The sequence below is a fragment of the Octodon degus genome, unplaced genomic scaffold (assembly GCF_000260255.1).
Source record: "Octodon degus isolate 3935 unplaced genomic scaffold, OctDeg1.0 scaffold00054, whole genome shotgun sequence".
In the NCBI taxonomy this organism is placed as follows: Eukaryota; Metazoa; Chordata; class Mammalia; order Rodentia; family Octodontidae; genus Octodon; species Octodon degus.
In genome coordinates this window covers 2,311,361-2,317,291 of record NW_004524630.1, presented here as the reverse complement: position 1 = coordinate 2,317,291, position 5,931 = coordinate 2,311,361, and the positions used below count along the sequence as shown (strand labels likewise).

The following is a 5,931-nucleotide window of genomic DNA, read 5'->3' as shown; positions in this document are numbered from 1 at the left end:
ATATATATTCACTACAAAATAGTCCTTCATTTCTTCATATCCTGGTTTTTGTTTTGTTTTGTCAGAGATGGGTGTTCCATTGCTGTTAGAGAAGCTATATTTGGAGAACTCTTTAAAGGACCTTTTCATACTTGATGCCAGTCCAAATATTACAGGTATTTGAATTCAGCAAGTACCTACATCCTTAGGTAGTAGGGAATCATCTTTTCCTTGAGCAGCTTCCCCCATTCTATAATCCTTAGGGGTAAGAAAAATCTCATTTATGGTAAAGGTTGGCCAGCAGACAGAATTAGATTTTACTATAAATAGTGGGAAACTTCACGCAGGAGTGTAGCATAGTGTAAAACCTGCATCTTGAGACTTCAGCCAGCCCTAAATGTAAAAGTCTCCTTTGATTCCATAACCCAGTACAGTCCAATAGTCCATAATAGTAGTGGGTTATCAGCAGGACTGGCCGTTGTCAGAAGTTGTTGACTTGAGCCTTTTAAAGCTCAGTGTATTAATATGGCTTTACTTTTTATACCTCATAGCTATACTTTTTTGCTGGATGGTTAAGACCAAGTTAAATCAAGACCTATATAGCTAAACATTTAACTTTTGCGTCTGAGAAGGTCAGTCAAATCCCCTCAGGATTTGCCTGAAACCATGTACAGCAGCTTGTAGAGCTTGTGTCAGTGTCAGCCATGTGAATGTGTCATGGACATTGCTCGACCAATTTGCTCTTTGTGAAAGCTTGAGAAAATGTTTTCTCTCCATGTGACTCTCCTTAGGTCCACTATATATCATCAATCACTTTCCTCTGTGGTCCCATAATCTCCTTGACCAGAAAATTTGGGGCACCACTGAGTTACAGGATGTCACAGCACAGGTTCTCTTATGTCCTGAGTCCTCACTGCCCTTGAAGGGCTAGGGCCAAAATACTGACTATCCTTGCAGCCCTTCTTTTTCTCTAATTTTTGGTATGCAAACTTTAGTTGTTAACCATCCAGAAGAGCAGCTTAATGATGTTATTACCCTGTAACAGGTAGCTGAGCTTAACATCACTATCTGTCTGATTACCAGACGCCTTAGACATAACGTGGAACTGCATTTTCCAACAACCATGGATATTCTAAACTTTAAATCCCTATAGAAGGTGAAAAAAGCCAGTTACACATTTTTACACAGAAATTTAGAAATCAAACAATATATAACATTGTAGGAGGACAGTCCTATGAGAAAAAAATCCCACTCTGTATCCTGCACTCATAGGTGGTCTGGGGAATTGCTCTTTTGCTCTTCCCCTATACTTTTTTTTTTGCTTAAAATTTTTCATTGATAATGATCCAAATCTTGGAAACAAAGCAGAGGCATTTTCTGGCAAACTTGCTTTAGTGTCACCTCACTTTGTGGGGGAACATGACTGCTTGTGAATAAGACCCAGGCAATTCACATCTTGTAAAATGTGAAGTCAGCACATGGAGAACTACGAAGTGGTTTTTTCTTTTTTTTGCGGAACTGGGGATTAAACTCAGGCCCTTGCGCTTGCCAGGCAAGCACTTATTCTACGGAGCCATCTCCCCGGCCCCCTATTCTTTTGGTCTAATATAAAAGATAATCCTAGAGTTAACATTGCTTTCCCCAAGAGTGTATAATCCAAATTCTCATATCATTTTGTCAGCTATATCATTCTGCTAATTATTTTATAAGTGATTATAATAAAAGCTTGTTAATTCTTGTCATCTATTTTTATGGGATTTATGATTTGAACAATGTCAGAATTTCTAATTTGTGGGTTTATAAAGTCTGCCCAGATGTGCTCACCTACAGCTGTGGGAGCAGAGAATAGTGGATTTGCTTCCAACTCCACTAGCCTTATTCTGTAACTGCCAAACTAACAGGCAAGTGTCTGTTCACCTGAGGACGAGTGATCTCTTTGACATTTCATGTTCAAGTACAGTGACAATTTATGCATTTGTCTCGTGTGGTCACGACATCTGCCTCTTTCAAAATTAAGAACTGAGGGCTGGGGAGATGGCTCAGTAGAATAAGTGCATCCCTGGCAAGTGCAAGAGCCTGAATTCAATCCCTGGTTCCAAAAAACCAAAAACCAAACCAAAACAACAACAACAAAAAATAACCAAACCCCCAAAACATAATTAAGAACTGAAAACTTGTTGTGCTAGTCATGACCATAGGCTTACTTGGAATGACCAGAAGGATCTGGGGCCCGAGTTCCAGAGCATGTCTCCTGGGCCCAGGTGACAGGCCCAGCGAGATGCGGGCAAGTAGAGTTTTGGCGTGTATATCTGTACAAATCAGCATATGCATTTGTTTTTAAGCTGGGCCTGAGTTTGACACTAGTTTCCTGGGTTTTCAGTTGAGGAGGAGCTTTCCCTCATAGAAGGCAAGTGACTAGGCAATATCAGTGGCCCCCCTTTATCCATAGAGGATAAAAGACCTTAGTGGATGCCTGAGATGATAGACAGCACTGAAGCCTGTGCATACATTGTATTTTCCTATACATGCCCGCCTGTGATAAAGTTTGGTTTATAAATTAAGAGTGATAGATTAACAACCATTAACAGTGCTGAACCAGCCATAGCAATATACTGTTACACAATGCAGCCTCGCTCTTTTCTTGCAACGTCTCTTGTAGCACAAATCTCGGCAAATCACTTTTTTCTTTCTTTGCCAAGCCAAGAACTCATCCCTTTGTGCCTATGAGAAATGTGACCGTTTCCGTTTGGCAGAGCTGAATTGCCAGAGTCACTACTCTAGCACGTTGAGGATATTATTAAATAAACCGGGCTGCTTGCGCAGAAGCACTGTGATGCCGCAGCAGCCGAGGGGCAGCTCAGCGCCCGAGTGCCTGGGCAGGGTGGCAGATGCAGACGTAGTGGGTGTTCTTGACAAGGGCGACTCAGGTCGGAGGAGGGAGAGCCTGGCTTGGGGTGTGGCGTCGTCCTGTGACACGACTCAGAAAGGCGTGTGACTGGAGACCATGAATTGCTTATTGCTTGAGTTTGTAATCCAGGATTTTCAGAGTGTGGCTGAGCACAGCTGAGACTGCGGGGCGCAAGCCGGGATGAGCGAGAACAGCCGCACGAGAATCCTTCGCGTCCGCAGCCCTGCGTGTCAGGAGGAGCTTAAAGAACGACTTGAAGATGGATCGGTCCCAGAAGCCTCATGTATCTTTACCAGAGGGATGTTCATTGTCAAGAATGTCCTTCAACTTTCTAAAAGTAGTTTTAGTGGTTGGGGAGTCAGCAAGATTTACACGTGGATCCGGGTTACATATGGCCCATAGCCAAAGCAGATGCGTGAACAAATCAGGCTTTTTTGGGTAAATAGTACCTATTCTTTGATTGTATTATATATGGGATGTGATGCATAAAGCATTAGAACTGTATTATTTTATTTTATTTATATGAGAGCTTTTTAGGGAACAAGCTAATGAATGAAATTCCTATGTTTAAAAATGTGGTCAGGCTATGTATCTTTAGATATCTTGGTTAATTCCAACTATGACTGCAATTTTAGTAGTTCGGGAGTAGTTCAGTTACCAGAAAAAGTATCATTTGGGGTATTCATTAACTCAAAGAGTTTCATGAGCTCTTTCTAGAGAAATATCTGAACTCTTTGTGACAGCTGTGACCCGTCCTGCCAGTTTTCAGGCTTGAGAGTAGGTTGGTGTGCTCACAAATAATGTAATGGGTAGAGGGAGGCAAAGTCCCTGCACCTAACTTCTTAGCTGTTCTTTTTGTCGCTGAGACAAATACTTGGCCCCAAAGTTAAGCAGGGAGGGAGGGCTTACTTGGCCTTCAGGCTGTGGGCCTTTCAGTCTGTCCCGGGCTGGCCCCAGGGCGGGTGGATGGTAGGCAGGCCTCGTGGATGAGAAATGGTCCATGGCAGGCAGGGGCAGCAGGCAGCAAGCCGCAGCAGCAGCTGCCTTCCGTGGCTCCTGTAGTCTGCCCACCCTTAGGGCGGGTGGCGCTCTCGCCCAGAAGCATGCCACATCAGTCCACGGGCTGCCCTAGGTACCACACACCCTGAATCCTGGCATCACACTCGAGGCCCAGCCACTGCTGAAGAAGCCCACCTATGACCCCACAAGGTTTGGGGGGGCATCTAGACACAGGCCATAACAAAGTCAGATTAGGTGAGAAACTGCATTATGTGGTTTTGTAATCATGTTTTTGTTTGTTGTTTTTATTTTTTAAAACTTGATCTAAATAACTGGATGGGTTTTCTTTCATTATTTTTTCCTTATTTAGGGAATATTCCCAACAATGAATTAACTAACCTACTATAATACACCCAAAGTGACCAACCTATAATCTTTCTTTACAAAATTTTTACTTTGGTTTTAGAAAAATGAGAAATTCAACACTAATAATTTTGGATTTTCTTACCATGATAAAATAAAAGGAAGGGCCTCAACCACTAGAAAAGTTTGATCAATAGTCAGAACCTATTTACCTTCATCTGAATGTTTTCCTGAATAAGGAAAATGCAGGAAATACACCTCGCATGCTGCATGTACACCGAGAACGCCTATAGCTGTATGTATGCCCTCGTGTATCTTCCCTCAAGATTCTCTCCTGTGCGTTTCACAAATGAATAATCTGTTATCAGTTGAATTGTTTGGTTGGCAATATAATAAGGATTATTTCAGAAACAAAACACGTAAAACAGTATTAACATATGAGCAAACAGGTATTTTGTATCTACCTTAGTAAATGGTTGTTATTCCTATTAAAATATTAAACTGTGCCAATTTAAGAAGAGCCCTTGGGCGAGCTAAAGTGTTTTTAAAGAGGCTAAAATTCATAGAGAATAGGAATTGAGATACCAGGCACATGGCATGTTTCTTTTAAAATTTCAATTAGGATGATAACTCCAATGTTTTATGTACTATAACTTTTTATACAATAATGTCAATTATATCTTAAAGTCAGTACTGAAGGCTAAAGTGAAATTATTCCTAGGGCACTTGTACCCTTGCATATGTTTAAGCTCATACACATAAACACATATATGTATATGAAAATTAACTAGCAAAAGAAACTGATCATAAAGGCAGCGGGCCTTGTAGTTTAAAGTTGGTTTGAAATATTCAGTGTGCTGCAATAAAAGATTTTACAAGTTCATTCTTTGCCTGTGTGAAGATAAGAATCTTTGTTCTCTGTGTAGATCGCACAGCTCAGTGCCACAGCAACTGTCATTACTAAGGCACTTCAGGCCTTTCAGGTGCGACACGTTCTCACTCTCCGATTTCACAGTTCACAGCATGACCGAGGCGCTGGGCTCGCAGTGACGCCTCAGCGTCTGTTTGGTCCACAGCTGCGCACACGGCTGCTCCTGGCGGTAGAAATCGGCTCCGGGACTCCGTGGCAGACACCAGCGTCAGGAGACGCTCGAGTGCCTCCTGTGAGGCAGCCACCCGCTTCCACACACCCTGTGCGGGCTTCTCGCTCACTTTGCACCTCTTCTAGACTATTTGCAAGACGGAGTACCAGAAACTGATTGTAGCAGCACCTGGGGAAGAGCGAGAAGGAGCACTTGGTGCTCACTGTGGGCGCAGCTTCGCGTAGCAGGTGTTTCAACCCGCAGGATCTGCGGGGGTGGAGGGCGCACCACACAGCGCTGGGTCGTGGGGCGCAGAGAGAGCTGGGGCTGGTGCTCTGAGTCCTAGCTGATCTACACGGAGGAACTCTGTCTTTCTCCTGGATCCACCTCCTCAAGGAAGCTACACGCATGCGAGCAGGACTGAACGTGTTTGGGATGCTCTTTAATCCAAAGGATGCTCCCAGAGTTCAGGGAAAAACGTGTTATGGGAGATCTGAATTTAGCTTATAAGAGGAGAGAATTGTCAAAGAAATGTAAAATGGTGATACTTATAGTAGTTGGCGTTCAAGGGAAGCTTAGGGCACCAAGCTCAGCAAAAGG

At 43.1% G+C, this 5,931-nt stretch overlaps 1 protein-coding gene across 1 annotated transcript in view; it reads right to left on the bottom strand.

Moving 5' to 3' along the window:
* The window catches only part of LOC101572658 (short-chain dehydrogenase/reductase family 16C member 6), a 22,511-nt gene that overhangs the window by 9,202 nt on the left and 7,378 nt on the right, over window positions 1-5,931 (bottom strand). The window lies entirely within an intron of this gene.